The 23,941-nt window shown below is 39.6% G+C and overlaps 1 pseudogene; it reads right to left on the bottom strand.

Annotated features, from left to right (window-relative positions):
- Positions 1-12,407: 12,407 nt before the first annotated feature.
- LOC129401876 (signal peptidase complex subunit 2-like) lies at positions 12,408-22,979 on the bottom strand (annotated as a pseudogene).
- Positions 22,980-23,941: the final 962 nt, after the last annotated feature.

Below are 23,941 nucleotides of genomic sequence, written 5' to 3'. Positions count from 1 at the left end.
GCAACAGTACAATGTGTTGGGTGTTTTGTCTTGCAAGTGGCTGATCTGCATATGATCCTTGACATCCCATATCATCCCCAGAGCACCACAAGGAGTGATTCCTGGGTGAGGAGCCAGGTGTAAGCCTGGAGCATCACAAGGTGTGGCCCAAAAAGAAAAAAAAATGCACCTGCCAATGAGGCATGTTAAATGTGCCTGTCAAGGAGCCATGTTTGCGGATAGGATTGGGGAAACAACTGGAAACCTAGGGAGAGAAGTTGACTTGGAGCTGGGATTGGTGCTGGAACTGGTGCAAAATAATCACATTTGAAAATCACGGTATTGTGATAAAAATATTTAATGAAAAAATGATTTTTAATCCATATTTGAACAATAAAATAAAATTTTGCTCACAGCTTCTTCTCCCTCTTTTTTAGTATTGGTAAGTAAGCTAGAAGTTTTTAGACCTTAATGGCTTTTTCTGTAGCCCATGGCTCATCCTTTAATAGTGAAGAGATTTTAAGTCATCACTAAAGTTGCCCTGAACCAGGATGTAATGTAGAATGCTGCAGAGGCATCATTTTCATGCCTCTTTGAATGGTTTGGGCTTTTCCGATGGGGTTTTTCTATGCCTTTTGCTTGCAGAAATAAAATGGACTTTCTGAGTTTAACTTGCTCAAATAATCTTTTTTCTGTCAAGAACTGGGAAATTGACAAATGAAAGGAAATAAAGGAGACAAATCTCAGAGATACAGCTCAAAGAAAAAAATCTCAGAGAAACTAACTTATTTTTCTGAAAAATCTTTTCCCGTCTATTTCTAACCCCCTTGTTCAACTTTGTAGTATTTCACTCAGGAATGCATTTGCTCTTGCAAAGGAAGGATTCCTTTGTGTTCACGGGACTCTAGCACCGATGGCCAATAAGCTGCCTGGTTTTTCTTTTATGAATTCAAGAAACAAGTTTCATCTCAGCAAGTGACCTTAAAATTTATAAAATGCATGTTACTTAGAGTAAATACTAATTGTTGAGAGAAAAAACAAAATAAAAGGATGAGTAAAATCATAGTAATGACACACTGATTCTCTATTCTATTCAACGTGTTTGAATTGCTATTGAAAATTGGAGGTGTATTAGAAGAAACAAAGCCAAAATTTAATTATGGGTGAAACCATAATATTCTCTACCAAGTAAGAGTTCAGGAACTATGCAACTTGACGGCTGCAAGTAGAGACTATCACCCCTTCCCAACAAGTTGCTATTAGAAAAGTAAATGGGGGTGCTGGAACAATACCACAGTGGGTAGGGCATTTGCCTTGCATGCGGCTGACTCGGGTTCAAATCCCAGCATCCTCTATATTTCCCGGAGCACTGCCAGGAGTAATTCCTGAGTGCAGAGCCAGGAGTAACCCCTGTGCATCACCGAGTGTGACCCAAAAAGATGAAAAAATGAAAAGTAAATGAGAACCTTTCCATAGTGAAGAGAAAAAAATATTAATAGGTAAAACTCAAGATAGCATTAATAGATACCCCACAGACACAACTAGAGTTAATATCAAAATATAATTCAGAGCTTCCAATAAATAATTTTTCTCTACTCTTAATTATGAGAACAGATATTTGTTATATTTGGAGAAAGCTCATATCAAGGTGAAAAGACTTTCTGAGCAATTATATATGCTTATTACTCTAAATAGAAAATAGTTATATGCTTATTTAATCACTGTATCACTGTCACTGTCATCCCGTTGCTTATCGATTTGCTCGAGCAGGCACCAGTAACATCTCCATGAGACTTGTTATTAATGTTTTTGGCATATCGAATAGGCCACGTGGAGCTTGCCAGGCTCTGCCATGTGGGCGGGATACTCTCGGTAGCTTGCCAGGCTCTAGCGCCCTACCCACTGTGCTATCATAAGTAAAGTTACTACATATACTGTCACTGTCATCCCGTTGCTCATTGATTTGTTCGAGCGGGCACCAGTAATGTCTCTCATTGAGAGACTTATTGTTACTGTTTTTGGCATCTCCAGTTCTCACAGGTAGATTGCCAGGCTCTGCAGCGCGGGCTCGATACTCTTGGTAGCTTGCCGGGCTCTCCGAGAGGGGCGGAGCAATCAAACTCAGGTTGGCCGCATGAAAGGCGAACACCCAACCACTGTGCTATCGCTCCAGCCTCTTTACATTCTATGTATATATTTGAAATTTACAAGGGCTGGAGCAATAACACAGCAAGAAAAAAACAAAACAGAAAGATCAACAAAATAACTCTTGGTTTTAATCCCAGAAGATAAAATTGGAGGGAAATTAACTACATGAAAGATGAGGAAAAGCGGGGCTGGAGGGATAGTACAGCAGGTAGAGTGTTTGCCTTGCATGCAGCTGACCCAGGTTCTATTCCCAGCATCCCATATGGTCCCTTGAGCCCCACCAGGAGTAATTCCTGAGTGAAGAGCCGAGAGTAACTCCTGTGTGCATCACTGGGTATGACCCCCCCAAAAAAAAAGAAAAGCAAAAAAAAAAAAAGCAAAGATGAGGAAAGTAAGCACCTTTAAGACAGGAAGACTTGCTAAAGGAAAAATGTCATCTAATTCATACTTTGAACCCGGAACCACTTTTTACTACTATTAGAATTTTTTCCCCAAGTCCTCATTGGAAACTAACAGGAAAGACAACTGAACATTAGCATGACAAACAGAGGAAAACATGAGACAATATAAAGTCCATCTCATGGTGCAGGCACAGAGGAGAAAGAAAGTAGTTGCCATGTAGAAGAGAGCTTTTCCAGACTTTGTCAACTATCCCTTTCTAGAGCAAAGCTTTAAACTGCTTGGAAAAGAGCAATTAATTTATCATCCTCAGGACATATATAAGAAACCTCTGCTACTAGGGAAAGGAAACAGTATACTCTATGCTGGAGTGGTGGCTAAAACATTCCCTCCAGCACATCTGCAGAACAAAGAATTTCTCCAAAGAACGTCAAGTGAGGACACGATAAAAACCCCAGTCCCCACCACACCACCATCACTGGGATAGCGAACAAAATAAAGCCTAAATACATTAAGAGTTTAGAAACCTAATATTAGTCATTATATGATCCTCAAAACTGATACACAGCTGAGTAGAATGACAAATTTTCACAAACACAATTTTTAATTATATGAGCATCATTAGTTCTCTAATTTATAATTTTTGAGTGATTTATTTTCCTTCTCTTTCTAAATCAAAGAATCTTAAAATATAATTTCAAGGACAGCATGAAGCTTTAATTTTCTTTAAAATAAATAATTACTGTCACTGTCATTGTCATCCCGTTGCTTTGAAAAAAATTAAAAAATTCTTTCCATTGTCTAGATAAAGCATCAGTCTATAAAGAATATAACTAGACTCTCATCCTTACTCATTTTTCATATAAGAAGCTCTAGTTAACCTAATATTCTTGCGATGTGCTTCTTTATGGTCTCAGTTCCATATATCACTCTCAGGTTTTTTGTTTGTTTGTTTGTTTTTAAATTTAGGATTAAGGGGCTGGAGCTATAGCACAGCGGGTAGGGCATTTGCTTTGCTTGCATGCGGCCAACCTGGATTCGATTCCTAGCATCCCATATGGTCCCTCAAGCACCGCCAGGAGTAATTCCTGAGTGTATGAGCCAGGTGTGACCCAAAAAAAAGAGCAAAAAAAAAAATGGGGATTTAAAAGAGTTCCAAGGAACATGGTAGCCTTCCTTGAATACTTCTATGTCCCACAGGGAGATGCAATACCATTGTTTCCATATTACTAAACCATAATAAAGTTTAATATTGTATACATTGCTTATTATCAGTGACGCTCGGGTTGATTCTGTCATATTATTTGACATATGGGGCGGAGATTCTGTTGTTGTCAGTACTGGGCTGTTTCTATTGCCCTAACTATCAGAAAATAATTAATTACCTTTGTTTTCGGTATTTTTAAAATCATCTGATAACAAGTCATGTGAGAAATTTTCTGAGAGATGGAAATAAATTACAGCTTCTCCTCAACAAAATCCATATAAAGTAAAAGAAGAAATTAGAAAATATAAATGTTTTGGTTGTCAGAATCAATAAATGTCACTACCACAGACTTACTGACCAAAAAAAAAAATAATAAATAAATAAAGCCTAAAGGATTCCAAGAGGAATCAGAACATAAAAAGAGAAACTCCCTGGGCTCAAGCACACAGGAGGCGGAAGTCATATGACTTTGCGACCCCCACCCTAAACTCAGTGTGCTGTAGAGAAATTAGAAGCTGATATTGAACTGAAGGTAACCAAGGGAACAGCAAACACACTCAGTTCCAATCCTATACAGATTCAATGCTTTAAGGTAAAGAGAAAAGAGAAAACATTTCCTGGTACTAATGCTATTAGTCTCTTCTGTCCAAACTATTGCCTGATATTAGGAAGAAGGGAGAAAATAAATGCTAAAGAGCTACAAAATTAATTAGTAGAATTACATACACATTGATTTGAATCAACTGGAGTAACTATCAAGCAATGATAAAAAGCATAACAGAATAGTAAAGGGTGTAGAGGAAACGTGGAAACATTTATAGGCAGAAGAGATATTTTATAAAAATAAAATACCTGCAAAAATAATGGAAAAATAAAATAGAAAGACTGGAAATGAAAAACAGAAGCAGAAAGAATGGGAAAATTATATATATTGGAAGAGATAATAAAGTTAATAAATTGAGAGTTAAAAAGACCAGAGGAAAACCAAGCAGGGGCCAGAGGGATAGCACAGTGGGTAGCACGCTTGCTTTGCATGAAACCAACTAGGGTTCAATCCCTAGCACTCCATATGATCTCCTGAGCTGCCACTAAGTGCAGAGACAGGAGAGTAAGTCTTGAACACTTCTGGGTGTAACCCTAAAACAGCAACAACAAAAGAAAATTCTAAGCTACCAAGCAAAATAAATATAAACAAACAAAATATCTACATTTGACATGCAAATTTTTAAAACTAAAGTTAAAATCTTGAATACAGTCTGATCAGAAACTTTAAGAAAGAACAATGTAGAAACATGCTTATATTGTCAGTTATGGTATTAGTATTCTATATATTTTTACATCTTCTGGAAATACCTTTCAAAAGGTTAAAATATAAAATTTTTCAGATAGGTAAAAAATTAGAAAATTTATTTATAGCCAAGTTGCACAACTTGGCAGAATAACTTCTTTAGGACAAGTCATTGGTACTCAAAAGATTCAAGCTTCAGGTAGACACCAAGAACACTTGAAGCAACCTAAATAAAGAAAGATATAAAGTTATTTTTACATATTTTGTAATTTACGCTAAAAGGTAATTGTGTAATGTCAACATGATAATAGTATAAAACATACTTATATAAGATACAAATAGTAAATGTATAAAAAAAAATGGATAAATGGAACTCAAAATTCAATTGGGAAGTATTTACATTAAAGGAGAAGTGGCATAATATCTAAAGATTAAACATAATTGTTTAAAAACATTTCATCTTAGTCTTGGAAAATCACTGATACACTGACAGAAAAGAGAACCAAATGATAATATAAACAAGATGTAAAAGGGAAGTTCAGCATCATTTTCTTTATAATCTAAAGAATCAGGTGACAGAATCAAAAAAATATAGACGACTTGTGTACCATTGTAAACCAATTTGATCTAATGGACATTAACAAATACTTCCATCTAAAGAAAACACATATTCCTTATAAGCACTCATGAAAACTTCAATTAGTATTTCATACCATGCATGAAATTTGACTCAAACTTTCATATTACATCCAAATCTACAAAATACATCAAAGGTAACTGGGCAAAGATTCCATAATCATGGCTTCAGAGGTATCTTCAATTATCTGACTTTGCTGACAAGAATAAAAAAAAAAAATTTTAAGTAAAGGTAAGCAACTGAGGCTGCACCAAGCTACTAACCAAGCTATAAAGCTTCTATAGTACAAAAGAAACTCTAAAATCAAAGGACACACTATTTAATTTGACAAAATATTAAAACATCATACATTTAGCCTTTTTAGATTTGTGGGTTGGCAGGTTCCCTTTCTTTTCTGAATAGGCCCTGCAATCTCCGTGCCCAATCGCCACCATTTCAATGGACCAAACACCACAGTGCCTGAAGTATGTGATCACATATTTGACTGTGTGACAGCTCTTCATCACGGCTCACAATTATACCCCCTACCACTGAGTAAAGATGGGCAGAAAAGGAAAAGAGTAGTTCCCAGCCTAATTTTCAGAGAGTCCTCTAGGGGCTGACCACAAAGATTCACCTTCAGCACAGAACACACAATGGGAATGATGCAGAGACGCCCAGCTAGCTAGAAGAGCAAAAACAGTAACACACAAGGCTTACATAGAGTAACACAGAAGGCTCAAGAAGCACAAGCCAACTCAGTGAATCCAGATAAATGACTTTAGTGACACCATTGTTAGGATGTTTACAGAGTTCAAAGAAGTGACGGCACAGGTAGTCAGCAAGGCAAAGCAACTTATTAGTACTGAAATTTAAATAAAATAATTACAAGAGAAATGAACAGTGTGAATTCTGAGCAGCAGATTTACAGCATAAAGGAAAAGATCAAGGAAGTCTGGAAGTCCAAGAGGAGATATAAAAAATTTCTAGAAAACAACATTGGAGCTGGAGAGATAGTACAATGGGTAGGGTGCTTGACTTGTATGCAGCCAACCTGGGTCAAATCCCTGACATTCCACATCCAAAGCACCATCAGGAATAATTCCTGAGTACAGAGCTAGGAGTAAATCCTGAATATCACCAGGTGTCCCTCCTGTCCCCAAAAAAGAAAAGAAAACAGTATAAAAAAATGAATAGAATACCACAGAATTATAAGATAAGTTCAAGACGAACAATATAAGAATCATTAGAGTCATATAAGACAATATAAGAATATAATATACAGTGTAATATAAGAGTAAATAATAATATAATCTTAATACAATATAAGAATCATAAGAATCATTGAGGCATATTTGATGAAGAAACAATAGTTTAAGAAATTATAGATAAAAATTTCCCACAGTTGAAGAATACAGACACCCAGATCCAAGAGACATGATTGTTCCCAATGAAAATAGAAAAGTTTTCAAATACGAAAACCCCAAGACACATTGAAATAGCACTGTAGCACTGTCATCCCATTGTTCGTCGATTTTCTCGAGCAGGCACCAGTAATGTCTCCATTGTGAGACTTGTTGTTACTGTTTTTGGCATATTGAATATGCCATGGGTAGCTTGCCAGGCTCTGCATGTGGGCAGGATACTCTCGGTTGCTTGCCCGGCTCTCCAAGAGGGACAGAGGAATCGAACCCAGGTTGGCCGTGTGTAAGGCAAATGCCCTACCCTCTGTGCTATCGCTCTAGTACACATTGAAATCAGGATAATAAAATCCCAAGATATAGACAGAATAGTGGAAGCAACAAGACCGAAAAAGGACTCACATACAAATGAAAATCCATAGATCTGATAGATCACAGCCGATCTATCAAGTAAGATTCTACAAGCCAAAACTCAATGAGCTGAACATGTCACCAAATTAACTCTATCCAGCTATAGTATCATAGAGATTTGAAGGAAAGATACAGGGCTTCAGAAACAGGAAACAGATTAGGAATTTCATACATTTGAAACCAGTTTTGTGAGAAGCATTTCTCACCGATTTCTCAGGCGGGCTCAGTAACATCTCATTTCGTCCTTTCCCTGAGATCTTAGAAGTCCATCTCGACTTGGCCCTCCTAACAATGTTGCACTGGGGGCTCTTCAGGGTCAGGAGAATGAGATCCAGCTTGTTACTGGATTTTGCATATGAATACAACATGGGAAGATTGCAAGGCTGTCCAATGTGGGCAGGAAACTCTCAGAAGATTGCCAGTTTCTCCCAGAGGGAGAAGCAGGCTACATGATATTCTGAGAGCTTGCTTTTAAGTCTCTCTCTGGATGTTGGCCGTTGATGGGATTACACACACCTGGGTTTCTCTGCTGGTACCTTCATGCATGAGGCCTGTCTGGACGTGTGGAGAGGGGCCTCGAGTATGGCTGTAGCTAGGTTTCAGTGGTCTTTTGCCACCGGGAGCTCTGCTCGGGGTGGGGAGGGAAGCTGGAGCCCATCCCATCCGAGGGGCCCGGGGAAGACAGCCAGGCATGCAGGCAAGATTGAAACCCGACCATAAACAACTTTATAACTGTGTATCTCATGGTGACTCAATAAAAAAAATTAAGTTAATTAACTAAAAAAATAAAATAGGTTTAATAGGAAAAAATTAATAAAAGAACATCCTTAAAGGCATGACCAATTTCTGAGCACTTGGCAGGAATTTACTTGTGTCACTTATGGTTGTCCTCTTCTAGAGTAAGAAAAGTTCATTTACTCCTGTACTGCTAAGGTACTATATTCACAATAAGAAATTAACATTTAATTTATACCAAATTGCATATATCTAATCAAGTGTTTTTTTTTAACTTTTTCACCCATGGAGATTCATGTTACAACCCTTTACTTATTAATGCAGACAAGGAGTATCTATAATATCTTCCAACATAAAGCCAATATTTCTTTTCATAGGATTAGACACATTTTTACAGTTCTATAGATCTATTTAGATTCATCTCTTCAATTTTCTTAACTCTCTTCACTCTTACTAATTTTACATTTCTAGGATTTATCTATTTCATGTAGCTCTTAAAATTCATAGCACAAACATACAAATGTTGGTTTTTTTCACATCTTTTATTGAAAAACAGTTTCGAAAATGGCAGTTAATAAAGGGCACAAGCAAATCAATAGGGATATTACTAGTGGAAAACAGATAATATAAAACTGAAAATGCCATGGCTTCTTTAATTGGTTAAAAGCACAAAATAGAGTTCTGTTTTAAATGAATTATGAAACTATGTCCCCCCCACCCAGTTATCCCCTAGTCATATATACACATGAAAAAATGGTTTGTGTGAAGGAAAGCTGTGACATGTATCCTGAATTAAGCGAAACAGCTATTGAAATAGAAAGTAACACAATGAATTCAGCAAGAGATTGATTTTAAAAGTCAAGTCTTCAAATGTTGCATGTCACAAAGTTATAAAGCACTGCTACATAATAGGGGAGAAATCTGTACAGCTTGTAACAAAGATGCTTTTCTAGAAAAGCAAATGAAAACAATGCAATCAGCAGACCAAGGAGGCTAGAGCTAGCGAGCATAGTTAAATTTCTCATTTCTGAGCTAGAAAATCCCACTTACCCATAACAGTCTGAAAACTCAGGACAAGTGGGAACTTTTCCTTCTTTACGCATTTCTTTTTTTTTTTAATTTATTTATTTTTAATTAGAGAATCACCGTGAGGGTACAGTTACAGATTTATACACTTTTGTGCTTATACTTCCCTCATACAAAGTTCGGGAACCCATCCCTTCACCAGTGCCCATTCTCCACCACCCGTAAACCCAGTGTCCCTCCCACCCTCCCCAATCCCATCTCCCCCCCACCCCACCCTGCCACTGTGGCAAGGCATTCCCTTCTGTTCTCTCTCTCTAATTAGCTGTTGTGGTTTGCAATAAATGTGTTGAGTGGCCACTGTGCTCAGTCTCTAGCCCTCATTCAGCCCGCAACTCCCTTCCCCCACATGGCCTTCGACTACAATGTAGTTGGTGATCGCTTCTCTGAGTTGACCTTTCCCCGGAACGTGAGGCCAGCCTCGAAGCCATGGAGTCAACCTCCTGGTACTTATTTCTACAGTTCTTGGGTGTTAGTCTCCCACTCTGTAATTCTATATACCATAGATGAGTGCAATCTTTCTATGTCTGTCTCTCTCTTTCTGACTCATTTCACTCAGCATGAAACTTTTCATGCCCATCCACTTAACTACAAAATTCTTGACCTCCTTTTTTCTAACAGCTGCATAGTATTCCATTGTATAGATGTACCAAAGTTTCCTCAACCAGTAATCCATTCTGGGGCATTCGGGTTTTTTCCAGATTCTGGCTATTGTAAACAGTGCTGCGATGAACATACATGTGCAGATGTTGTTTCGATTGTACTTTTTTGCCTCTCTGGGATATATTCCCAGCAGTGGTATTGCTGGGTCAAATGGGAATTCAATATCTAATTTTTTGAGAGTCGTCCAAATTGTTTTCCAGAAGGGCTGAACCAGTCGGCATTCCCACCAGCAGTGAAGAAGGGTCCCTTTCTCCCCACATCCTCTCCAACAGCGGTTGCTTTTGTTCTTTTGGATGTGTGCTAGTCTCTGTGGTGTGAGGTGGTATCTCATGGTTGTTTTGATCTGCATCTCTCTGATTATTAGTGATGCAGAGCACTTTTTCATGTGCCTTTTGGCCATTCGTATTTCTTCCTTGGTAAAGTTTCTGTTCATTTCTTCGCCCCATTTTTTGATGGGGTTGGATGTTTTCTTCTTGTAGAGTTCAACCAGTGCTTTATATACCATTGATATCAACCCCTTATCTGATGGGTATTGTGTAAATATCCTTTCCCATTCTGTGGATAGTCTTTGTATTCTGGTCACTGTATCTCTTGCGGTGCAGAAGCTTTTTAGTTTAATGTAGTCCCATTTGTTGATCTCTGTTTTTACTAGATTGCTTAGTTCCGTGTCACCTTTGAAGATACCTTTATCTTCAATATCCTGGAGGGTTTCGCCGACCTTGTCTTCAATGTACCTTATGGTTTGTGGTCTAATGTTGAGGTCTTTAATCCATTTTGATCTGACTTTTGTGCATGGTGTCAGGTCAAGGTCTAAACCCATTTTTTTTCATGTGGTTGTCCAGTTGTGCCAGCACCATTTGTTAAAGAGGCTTTCCTTGCTCCACTTCACATCTCTTGCTCCCTTATCAAAGATTAGATGGTCATACATTTGGGGTTGTGTGTAGGGATATTCCACCCTGTTCCATTGGTCTACGGCTCTGCCTTTGTTCCAGTACCATGCTGTTTTAATTGTTACAGCTTTGTAGTAAAGTTTGAGGTTGGGGATGGTGATGCCTCCCATCATCTTTTTCCCAAGAATTGTTTTAGCTATCCTTGGACGTTTGTTATTCCATATGAATTTTAGGATTGCTTGATCCATTTCTTTGAAGAATGTCATGGGTATAATTATAGGGATCGCATTGAATCTGTATAATGCTTTAGGGAGTATTGCCATTTTGACAACATCGATTCTCCCTATCCACGAGCAGGGTATATGTTTCCATTTCCTCATGTCCTCTTTGATTTCATGGAGTAGCGTTATGTAGTTTTCTTTGTAAAGGTCTTTTACTTCCTTGGTTAAGCTGATTCCGAGGTACTTGATTTTCTGGGGCATGATTGTGAATGGGATTGCTTTTTTCATGTCCCTTTCCTCTGCCTCATTGTTTGCATATATGAAGGCCATGGATTTTTGGGTATTGATTTTGTAGCCTGCAACTTTACTGTATAAGTCTATTGTTTCTAAGAGTTTCTTAGTAGAGGTTTTAGGCTTCTCTAGATATAGTATCATGTCGTCTGCAAATAGTGAGAGTTTGATTTCTTCCCTTCCTATCTGGATGCCCTTAATCTCTTTTTCTTGTCTAATAGCTATCGCAAGTACTTCCAGTACTATATTGAAGAGGAGTGGTGAGAGTGGGCATCCTTGTCTTGTGCCTGATCTCAGAGGAAAGGCCCTTAGTTTTTCCCCGTTGAGGATAATGCTTGCCGTAGGCTTGTGATAGATGGCTTCGACTATCTTGAGGAAAGTTCCTCCAAACCCCATTTTGGCGAGGGTTTTCATCATGAAAGGATGTTGGATCTTGTCAAATGCTTTCTCTGCATCTATTGATATGATCATATGGTTTTTATCTTTACTTTTGTTGATATGCTGGATTATGTTCATTGATTTCCGAATGTTAAACCATCCTTGCATCCCTGGGATGAATCCCACTTGGTCGTGATGTATGATCTTTTTGATGAGTTGTTGGATCCTATTTGCTAGTATTTTGTTGAGGATCTTCGCATCGGTGTTCATCAGGGAAATTGGTCTGCAATTTTCTTTCTTAGTGGTGTCTTTGTTTGCTTTTGGTATTAGGGAGATATGTGCTTCATAGAAACTGTTTGGGAGAGTTCCTGTTTTTTCAATTTCCTGGAAAAGTTTGAGGAAAACAGGCAATAGGTCTTCTTTAAATGTTTGGAAGAATTCGCCAGTGAAACCATCTGGGCCTGGGCTTTTGTTTTTGGGGAGGTTTTTGATTACAGTTTCAATTTCCTTAACATTGATGGGTCTATTCAGGTATTCCAGGTCTTCTTTCTTCAGTGTTGGGAGATTGTAGGAATCAAGGAATCCATCCATTTCTTTTAGGTTCTCCTTTTTTGTGGTCTTTACGCATTTCTTAATTTAACCATTTTATGCTGTTTCTTCTCCTCTCAGCCTGTAATTCAACTGCTTTGAGCATCAGCTATTCCATTTTCCTCTCTGGGTATTTCAGGTTCATTCGCATCCATGACTTGTGTCCTCCTATGATGAAAGATGCTTAGCAACAGATTTGGTGAACCCAGCCTTGGTGGATTCTTGGTGAATGGTGCTGCTGTTCTCCCACTGATGAAGGTCAGCTTCAGTGTGTATTGGTCGTGCACTTCTGAGGTTAGAGGACTATTGTCAAATATCTTCGGGATCCATCCATCCCTGTAGGATCTTTCCTGTGGGCCACGTGGAAGATGCTCTTCTCTTTATATGAGTGCTCAGAATCCCCAGTGTCACAAAATAGGATCTGACGCACTAAACCAAAACAGGGTTGGACCCTGAAATGAGTGCACATGATTTCAAACATAAAATGGTTAAAGTAAGAAATGTGTAAAAAAGGAAAAGTCCCATTGTACATGTGGCAAAGACACAAGAGATGGTACAGCTGGTGAGGAAACCAGCAATCAGGCCAAAAATCTTCACACACTTGCACATATCCAGAAGTACCTTTTTGGCAGAATCATCCAGTTGCTTTTTACAGCTGATCAACCCTATTTGTCAATGTTCATAGGCTTGTCATCAATCTTCCACTTATCCAACAAGCCACCTCAGTTACTCTGGGTCTGTCCTGGCACACTGTCTGCTAGGTGGCAGCACTCCAACTTGTAAGAAGCTGCTTTTTAATTATGTTCCTGTAATATTTTTTGAAAAAAAAAACATGTAACTTTGTCAGTATATTATTGATTTATTTTTCTCTCTACCTTCCTTTTAAAACTTTGCCAGATGACTTAACAAACCAGGTTTGTTCTTTTACATAAACACACAAAAATTAGAGAGCTCTTCATTTGGGGTACCCCATTATTTACTGAGAAGTTGTGGGGATTGGCTAAAGACAGGAGACACACCAATATTGGCATTAATCTTATCTGGAACATTAGAGTTACCCAGGCCTGGCTATAAGATGTCCCACGATGAACTGGATGACCTTGGGCCTTTAGGTTGAACTGGAGGTGGCCTTGGGCCTCACTTTCCATAGAGGCGTGCTGGCAGAAAAGAGTCCATCCCTTCCCTTCTTCAATGCTGGGAGAGATCCTTGGTTTCCAGTTTTCTCTTGATGCTGAGAGTAGGCCCAGGCTGAGTTAGTCATTGCATATTCCCAGATTCCTCATTCTCCATAGCAGTGATTATTTCCAGTCTCTCCTTGAGCTGGCCTGCCTCTAGGATCTCCCTGATATTTGTAGAGTACTTGAAACAGTACCTGTTAAATAACTGCTCTTGTCATTAAGATCGATCCCCTGACTATTTCCCTGGGAGAGGGCTTTGGGGTCCCATAGCTGGTTTTTCCTGTCTGCATGAGGGAGGGGTAGACCTTATTACAGAGAGGAAAGACTTTTACCTGGATTTATGCAAACCAATATAGTGCCATGAAACATCAAAAACATACTGAAGGTACAAAAGAAGAGAAAAGCAAACATTCCACTACTCACAATGAGATGTAATACACCTGTTTGTTGTCCCTGTCAAAAGAAGCTAAAATCTGTAGAGATAAAGCAAATAGTTTAACATCATGTTTAATTCATTCAATCCCATGTTGAAACCCTTGACTTCCCATTAATAAGAGCACTGTACCAGGAGTCCAATGTACAGTTTAATATGTTTAATTCATTAATCCCATTTGAAAAAACCTTGATTTCCCACTTTTGAAGAAATCAATTATTTAAGAGTACCGTAACAGATTTGGGCCACTCCGGTGGGCACCACTGGCTGGAGATTGCTTCGGACCCCAGACCGGGCCAACAACACCAGAAGGCCAGATGGAGAAGGTACAGCTGGCACGCCTTCTCCTGATGGAGCCTGGGCGACACTGAGCAGCTACTAATACGGCTCCGGTATGTGGGACTGGGACACTTCCAAGCCTTTCCTGATTTACAAAATATATGCTCAGGAATGCCTCCGCCACCCCTGAGTGTCCATTATCCCAGAGGCATAGAAACCAATCTCAGAATGCAGCTGCTGGCAATTATAATCCTTTTGGTACAGCAGCTCCTTGCAGAATGTCTCCAGACTGAGAACTAAACTGAGACCCCATGCCTGCCCTGGAGGGGAAAGGTTTTTCTCTCTCGCCTTTTCCTTGCTTGGGGGGAAGGGCGTGGCGACAGCCATATTATGAGGACCACTAATGAAAGATACAAGCTTGCAATGATCCAATTTCTGGAAGAAATTTCCCTGGACTTAGTCGCTAAAATACAGAAATCCAAAACCTCAAATCTCTCCACAGCGGGTCTGTCTCTAGTGGGGAACTCCTAATAATAATAGTGAGTTTTTTGTTGAAATATTGAATGTAACCAAAGTAAAGAGAAAGTAAACTGAAATTTATCAGTTACACAGGTGGGGGGGGATGGGAGGTATACTGGGGTTTTTTTGGTGGTGGGAATATGTGTTTGAACATTGGATAACTGAGACTTAAGCCGGAAAGCATTGTAATTTTCCACATGGTGATTCAATAATACTAAAATACATACATAAATAAAATACTTTCATGCTCTGAAAAAAAAAGAGTACCGTAACAAAAGTCCAGATAATCCGTCCAATATCTTTGCCATAGATCTTACCAAAAAGGTACTAGAACAATTCTTTTTTAAAAATTTATTTATTTTTTAATTAATGAGTCACAGTGAGGGTACAGTTACAGATTCACACATTTTCGTGCTTGTTTTTCCCTCATGCAATGTTTAAGAGCCCATCCCTCCACCAGTGTCCATTCTCCACCACCCATGAACCCAGTATCCCTCCCACCCCCCCAGTCCCATCCCCCCCACCCCACCCCACCTCTGTAGCGGGGCATTCCAATTTGATATCTCTCTTTCCTTTTGGGCGTTGTGGTTCCAAATAAGGGTATTGAGTGGTCATCCTGTTCAGTCTCTAGTCTACTTTCAGCACGCATCTCCCTTCCCGCGCAGGATCTCCAATCACATATTACTTGGTGTTCCCCTCTCTATCTGGGATGACTTTCCCCCAGCGTGTGAGGCCATCTTCCAAGCTATGGAACCAACCTCCTGGTATTATATACTACTATTCTTGGGTATTAGTGTAGGGAGCCATTTTACAAGCCTGGCTCTTATCTTCTAGTCAAGCAGAGGCTTACTTGGAATTCCTGTAACAAGGTCGCCACTGCTGACCTTACTGATCTTATCATTTCGCCATTTGTTTCTCACTAGCCGACGCCCATGCCTGATCTGCATTTTACTACTGTTTCTATGGGGCTCCAAGCATGCATACTATACAACCTCCTCCCAGCAGAGAGGTATAAGTATTGTAGCTGCAGTAGAATAAACTCTCTCTCTCTCTCTCTCTCTCTCTCTCTCTGTCTGTCTCTCCTCCTCCTCCTCCTCCTCCTCCTCCTCCTCCTCCTCCTCCTCCTCCTCCTCCTCCTCCTGGCTCTGTGCCTGTTCATTCGGCTGCGTCCCCTCCTTAGCCCCATGAGGGGTTCTCCCTGCTGGACAGGACAGGACCCCCACATATTAGTTTCCTACTCTGTTGTTCTATATTCCACAAATGAGTGCAATCTTTCTGTCTGTCCCTCTCTTTCTTGCTCATTTCACTTAGCATGATACTTTCCATGTTGATCCACTTATATGCAAAGTTCATGACTTCATCCTTTCTAACTGCTGCATAGTATTCCATTGTATAGATGTACCAAAGTTTCTTTAACCAGTCATCTGTTCTCGGGCACTGGGTTTTTCCCAGATTCTGGCTATTGTAAACAGTGCCGCGATGAACATATAAGTGCAGATGTCATTTTGACTATACTTTTTTGTTTCTTCAGGATATCTTCCCAGAAGTGGTATTGCTGGATCAAATGGAAGCTCAATTTCTAATTTTTTGAGAATTATCCATATTGTTTTCCAAAGGGACTGGACCAGTCGGCATTCCCACCAGCAGTGGTGAAGGGTCCCTTCTCTCCACATCCTCTCCAGCAGCGATTGCTTTTTCAGCAGAACAATTCTTATAACAGAAGTTTGATCAGTGCCTTTCTTTCAAACACAACCTCATAACTTCTACACATTCCTTTACATTCATTCTGTTCTGTAATTTTTCTTTATCTCATTTAAAAAATCAACTTCATTTTAACAGGATTCCCTTCCTTTTTCACACTGATGAAATCTTCATTATCTTTCTGATTTAAAACTTACATCTATAATCCTTATATTCATCCCACAAGTTTAAACTCTTATTTTACTGATCTTAGTGCAACATGATCTACCTTGTTTGGACACAAGTTACCAATTATCCAATTTAACATGACAAAGCTACTCTGCAGTACCATTTCAAAAGCATTACATCAGCTCTATAGATATTCAAAAAGCTTTAAAGATGCTCACAACTAAAGTTCTTATAACATATACTCCCTGGGCAAAAGTTCACTTCACATTAGAAATTAACCAGGAGACATCTTTAGGATTCTGATTTCTAGGAAAACACAAATACAAAATGATTAAGTCACTCTTAAATTATCATGAAACAGAAAGGATTTCACACTTGTGTACAAAGTTTTCTGAAGATCCGGGCTAGGTTGATACCTGGTGACAAAGCTTTGCATGAAATAAAATTATCAAAATAATAGCATGCATTTTCACATACTGGACAAACTGATTAGTAGTAAAAGTTCCCACATTTTCCATGAAATTCTTCATTCTTATCTCAAACTTTTACCAAGGCGCAATGTATTGGCTTCAGACTATCAGGCTGACGTCTGAGATTAATCCACTATAACTCTTTGTTAAGTAGCTCTAGAAATTTTAGTTACCAAAAAGTCTAAGATCAAATAAGACAGTGGTAGGATAAGTTTTGCAATCAATTTTTACAACTCATGAAACTCATGTTTTAAACTAAACCATTATTCTTTGAACCCATTTTTGCCACAATTATTTCAACTCACATTCTAATAATCCAATGCAGATACACATGTACATTGACATAATAGTATAACACCTTGAACCATCAATTCTTATAAAACATGATAAAACATTCTTTGACTTAATTTCAATAGTTCTTGTATCACTGTCACTGTATCAATGTCATCCCGTTGCTCATCAATTTGATCCAGCGGGCACCTGTAACATTTCCACTCTAAGACTTGTTACTGTTTTTAGCAAATGGAATACGCCATGGGTAACTTGCCAGGCTCTGCTGTGCCGGCGAGATACTCTTGGTAACTTGCTGGGCTCTCCGAGAAGGGCGGAGGAATCAAACCCAGATGGGGTCGGCAAGGCAAACATGGTACCCATTGTGCTATTGCTCCAGCCCAATAGCTCCTGTACCTTAGCTATTTAAAATTATGAGTTTTCTACACCAGATACTTTTAACAATTCCACAAGAATACAAAAATGCTTTCAGACACAGAAAAAGCCCTTTAAAGTGTTTTACCAAAACTTTGGTAAAACTTTGATATTAGCATAGATTAAAAAAAACACTTGAGCTGCCAATGTTTATGAAAACATAAGGAAACTATTTTAATGGCTTCTGTATCTCTGTTGTTTATATACCGGCTTCATTTTTTCATTAAAGTTGACTGAGACTTGTAAGATAACCTTGCATTATCTGAACTTTATTTCACTTTAGTTTCAGGCTCTAGTACTGCAATTCTTCCTAGATAGTATAGATTCTTAAGTTCAAAAGCATTTCAACTGTTAATAACCATTAATGTTCTTCTAATAAGACATTTAGATTGAGAATTTAAATTTCTCTGTAAGCTCAATATTCTGATGAGAAATATTTGTCAACCTGGCTCTAACACTTGATTGTTCCACGCAGACAGGCAGACAGTGAAATAACTAAAGATACTACATGTACATGTGCACACATCTGCAGTTGATCAATCGATCTGTCCCTTCAAAAATGGCAGGGAGATTAACTTCCATCTTCAGTGCATAATGGTCTGAAAAGATAGTTGATACAATTTCTATCTTCCCAATTCTATTAAGGTATAATTTGTAGCCCAGAACATGGTCTATTTTGGAAAACGTTCCGTGTGCGCTGGAAAAGAATGTGTATTCTTTCTTTTTGGGGTGTATAGCCCTGTATAGGTCTATTTGCCCTATCTTCTCCATTTCTTCCTTCAGGGCCATCGTTTCCTTGCTGAGTGTTGTTCTTGTCGATCTATCCAGAGGTGATAAGGCAGTGTTCAAGTCTCCAACTACTTATATGGTGCTAGTTCTGTCCTCCTTAAATTCTGTTAGGAGTTCTTTTAAGTATTTAGCTGGTCATTCATTAGGTGCGTATACGATTAGGAGTGTGATTTCTTCCTGTTGTACATATCCCTTGATGAATAGAAAATGACCTTCGCTGTCCCTTCTTATATTTTTCAACCTGAATTTCTATTGGATACTAGTATGGCCACCTCCGCTATTTTTTTTGAGGGGGCTCTTTGCTTGCAGGATTGTTTTCCATCCTTTGATTTTGAGTCTGTGTTTGTTCTGACTGTTCAGATGTGTTTCTTGTAGGCAGCAGAAAGTTGGGTTTAGTTTCCGAATCCATTTTGCCACTCTGTGCCTCTTGATTGGTGCATTTAGACCATTAACATTAAGAGAAATTATTATCATGGGATTTTGTGTCATTTTTCTGTAGGTTTGTTGTTCTTGTAGGTTTTTTCCTTGTCTTATAGTAGCCCTTTGAGTCCTTCTTTTAAATTTGGTCTTGAGTCTATGAAGTTCCTGAGCTGTTGCTTGTCCATGAAATAGTGTATGGTTCCTTCAAGTTTAACTGAGAGTTTAGCCGGGTAGAGTATTCTTGGTGAGGCATTCATTTCATTAAGTTTTTTCACTATATCTCACCATTGTCTTCAGGCTTGGAGGGTTTCTTCTGATAGGTCTGCTGTGAATCTAAGGGGTGCGCCTTTGTATATGATCTCATTCTTTGATCTTGCTGTTGCAGTATTGTGTCTCTATCCACGGCATCCATCAATCTGACTATGATATGCCTTGGGGATTTTCTATTTGGGTCCCTTTTAGCTGGCACCCTTCGGACTCCTTGGATCTGGATGTCCGCATTCTCTAGCTCTGGGAATTTTTTAGCAATGATGTCTTTAATGGTGTTTTTTTAATTGGGATTGGTTCCGTGTGGTTCCGGCACTCCCATGCTTCTTATGTTGTTTCTCCTGAGGTCATCCCCTAGGATTCTAACTCACTCTAGAGCCATTTTGAGGTCTTTTGCCATTATTTGTTGTTGCCTGTATGCTTTGTGCAGCTCATCTTCAAGCTCACTGATTCTGTCTTGGCTGTAGTCATTCTACTAATGAGGGCTCCAATGGAGTTTTTTCTTTCATCTACTGATTATTTCAGTTGTGTGACTTCTGTTAGTAGCTTTGAAATTTTTGCTCTCATTTCTTCCTGGATTATCTTGGTGAAGCATTCCAATGCTGAATCCATATCCTCCCTTAATTTATTGGAAGTTCGTTCCATAGTTGCTTTGAGTTCGTGAACCACCCTCACAATTTCCTCTCTGAATTCTTTATCTGAGAGGAGGTTGTATTTCTGGGAGGTCGCTGCTGAGGTTAGTGAGACATTTTCTTGGCTCTCTCCTGGTGGTGGAGATTTTCTCTGTTTCTTCATGTTGTTATGGGCTTTACTATCTGGAGCTGTCCTAGCTTGGGAGGGACCTCAACTGAAGATGTGGGGCTATGCTCTTTTTACAAAGGACTTTTCTGTGCAAGTTGATGTGTTCATTGACAGTTTTCGTGAAGTTAGGATAGGCTAGGTTAGTTGACTGCTAACATATAGTGACTAAGATGATGAGGGAGTTCTTCAGAGGAATGGGTCCTATCAATTGTGGTCAAAGGACAATGTATGGAATGTTAAAAAAAAACAACTGCGGCCGCGTTAGTGGCCTGTGCTTTGGAAAGAGGCCACGCCCACTTTTGAGGCCACGCCCCCTAAGGAGAGGACACCCCCCCTAACCTGTCGAACACGGAAGGGAGGAGTCAGGCACGGTGGGAGTATGACTGAGACCTGCCAGGAGGGGCTTTGTTGTTCCGAACGGGCCCACAACCGCCGGCACGGGATGCGGGGAGCACTTCTCTGGGTGGGGTGGGGTCTCCAAGAGGAAGGGCCAATTTACCTGTCGGACACGCGGAGAACCAAATCAAACACTTAGAAATTAAACAACACACTATTGAACAATGAGTGGGACATGAAGGAAATCAAGGAGGAAATCAAGAGATACCTCGAAACAAATGAGAATGAAGACACAAGTTACCAGAACCTATGGGATGCAGCTAAAGCTGTGTTAAGGGGAAAATTTATAGCTCTGCAAGCCTTCCTCAGAAAGGAAGTAAGGGCCTATATAGATAGCTTGACTTCGTAGCTCAAGATCTTAGAAGAGGACCAGCAAAAGGAACCCAAACCAGATCAAGGAAAGAAATAATAAAACTTAGAGCAGAAATTAACGATATGGAGACCAGAAAAAAAATCCGAAAGATCAATGAAACAAAGAGCTGGTTCTTTGAGAAAATAAATAAGATTGATAAACCGCTAGCAAGACTCACAAAGAAAGAGAGAAAACCCTAATAAACCGAATCAAAAATGAAAAGGGCAACATCACAACAGAAACCAAGGAGATTCAAAGGATTATCAGAGACTACTTTGAAAGTCTGTATGCCACGAAACAAGAGAACCTAAAAGAAATGGACGAATTCCTTGACTCCTACAATCTCCCAAGACTGAGCCAAGAAGACGTGAAATACCTCAATAGGCCCATAAATATCAAGGAAATCGAAACTGTAATCAACAGTCTCCCCAAAAACAAAAGCCCAGGTCCAGACAGATTCACTGGCGAATTCTTTGAAACATTCAAAGAAGACTTGTTGCCAGTTCTCCTCAAGCTTTTCCAGGAAATTGAAAAGACAGGAACCCTTCTGAACAGTTTCTACGAGGCACATATCTCCCTAATACCAAAAGCAAACAAAGACACCACTAACAATGAAAACTATAGACCAATATACTTGATGAACACCGATGCGAAGATCCTCAACAAAATACTAGCAAATAGAATCCAACAACTCATAAAAAAGATTATACACGATGACCAAGTGGGATTAACCCGGGGATGCAAGGATGGTTTAACATTCGGAAATCAACATAATCCAACACATCAACAAAAGTAAAGATAAAAACCATGTGATCATATCAATAGATGCAGAGAAAGCATTTGACAAGATCCAACACCCATTCATGATAAAAACTCTCACCAAAATGGGTTTTGGAGGAACTTTCCTCAAGATAGTTAAAGCCATCTCCCACGAACTTATGGCAAGCATTATCATCAATGGAGGAAAACTAAGGGCTTTTCCTCTAAGATCAGGGACAAGACAAGGATGCCCACTCTCACCACTTCTCTTTAATATAGTACTGGAATTATTAGCAGTAGCCAGCAGGCAAGAAAAAGATATTAAGGGGATTCAGATAGGAAAGGAAGAAATCAAGCTCTCACTATTTGCAGACGATATGATACTATTCCTAGAGAAACCTAAAAGCTCTAGGAAGAAACTGTTAGAAACAATTGAACTATGCAGTAAAGTCGCAGGCTATAAAATCAATACCCAAAAATCCATGGCCTTCCTATATGCAAACAATGAGACAGAGGAAAGGGACATGAAAAAAGCAATCCCGTTCACAATTGTGCCACAGAAAATCAAATACCTTTGAATCAGCTTAAGTAAAGAAGTAAAGGACCTCTACAAAGAAAACTATAAAATAATGTCCATGAAATAAAAGAGGACATGAGGAAATGGAAACATATCCCCTGCTCATGGATAGGGAGAATAAACATTGTCAAAATGGCAATACTCCCAAAAGCATTATACAGATTTAAGGCAATCCCTATAAGGATACCCATGGCATTCTTCAAAGAAACGGAGCAAGCAATTCTGAAATTTATATGGAACAATAAACGCCCACGGATAGCTAAAACAATTCTTGGGAAAAAGATGATGGGAGGCATCACCCTCCCCAACCTTAAACTCTACTACAAAGTGGTAACAATTAAAACAGCATGGTACTGGAACAAAGGCAGAGCTGCAGATCAATGGAACAGGGTGGAATATCCCCACACACAACCTCAAATGTATGACCATCTAATCTTTGATAAAGGAGCAAGAGATGTGAAGTGGAGCAAGGAAAGCCTCTTTAACAAATGGTGCTGGCACAACTGGACAACCACATGCAAAAAAATGGGCTTAGAACTCGATCTGACACCATGCACAAAAGTCAGATCAAAATGGATTAAAGACCTCAACATCAGACCACAAAGCATAAGGTACATTGAAGACAAGATCGGCAAAACCCTCCATGATATTGAAAATGTTTCAATAAGTAACCCAAAGGAGAATGTTTGGGTACCATTGTAGAATTTGTCATATTTCCTGAATGCCAGCAGTAACCTTTGAAGAAGGATGGTACCTTGGCAAGATCTTCTCCTGGAAATTTCTCCCAAGGGTCTTTGTCCCCTTCTGCCTGAACTGCTGTGGTTCTAGAGGGTTTCAGCACGGACATGACCACAACTGCATGCCGGCCCATCAGAAAATCACAAGCGAGGACATCCCCTTCAGTGATTTCTGAGCTACCCCAGGCATCCCTGGGGCCTTCCCAGGCGTCCACCACGACCACGGCTTACATGTGGAGCCAGAACTAGAGTGCTGTGGGTTTCCGAGAAACATTGCTCAACAGTAAAACCTTGCTTGCTATTGAGGAGAGAAGAGAAAGGTTCTGCCATTCTTAGCTTGCCACGTGTTCCTTTGCCTCTTGCTGGCTTGCTCTCTTCCTCAAGCCTCTTACCTGCCTTTTACACTTTTTCATTCTGCCTCACTTTGCCTAGAGCAAAACCTGCTGGCTGCCTTCATTAGCCTTTAAATTTACCTTTAGCAGATCCTCCGATTAGAGTGAGACTGAGTGGGGAAAGGATTTTCAGCTTGAACATTAATTTGCCGTACTTCCCCAGAATCTTCTCACTACTGGGCTTTCCTCCCATCTCTCTGATAGTGAATGATGACGCAAGGAGACAAAGAAGGGGTGCCTCTTTGCCGAGACCATTCAGGTGCTTGCCTGGCCAGTGGAAAACTTAGCCATAATGATTCCGTGTTGTGACTTATGACCGGCATCTATGCCAGTGCCACCCTTGATTATACATCCTCCGTGGTATCGCAGACAGTCCACTTGAGCTCCATGACTTAGAGGGACTTTAAGAGTGCTAGGTCATGGTGCCACAAAATCACTCCCGATAGGAGGACCTATCAGGGTACTCATGCACACATACATTCACAAAGAGGTTATCACATTCCTGCCACATCCCCCCTAGAGATTTCTAAGGGAGAATATCTCCACAGCACATTTTCCCCAGATTATCTCTTTCCTCGTGGATTTCTTCACTGCGTGTCCCTTCGTCATCTGGTCACCATCGGATGTCGGTGGGCCACGGGTGAATTATGTGAATGGCAGAGGTGGTGCCTCTGCCACCC

Source organism: Sorex araneus, chromosome 2 (genome assembly GCF_027595985.1).
Source record: "Sorex araneus isolate mSorAra2 chromosome 2, mSorAra2.pri, whole genome shotgun sequence".
Taxonomy (NCBI): Eukaryota; Metazoa; Chordata; class Mammalia; order Eulipotyphla; family Soricidae; genus Sorex; species Sorex araneus.
This window is presented reverse-complemented; position numbering and strand designations above follow the sequence as displayed.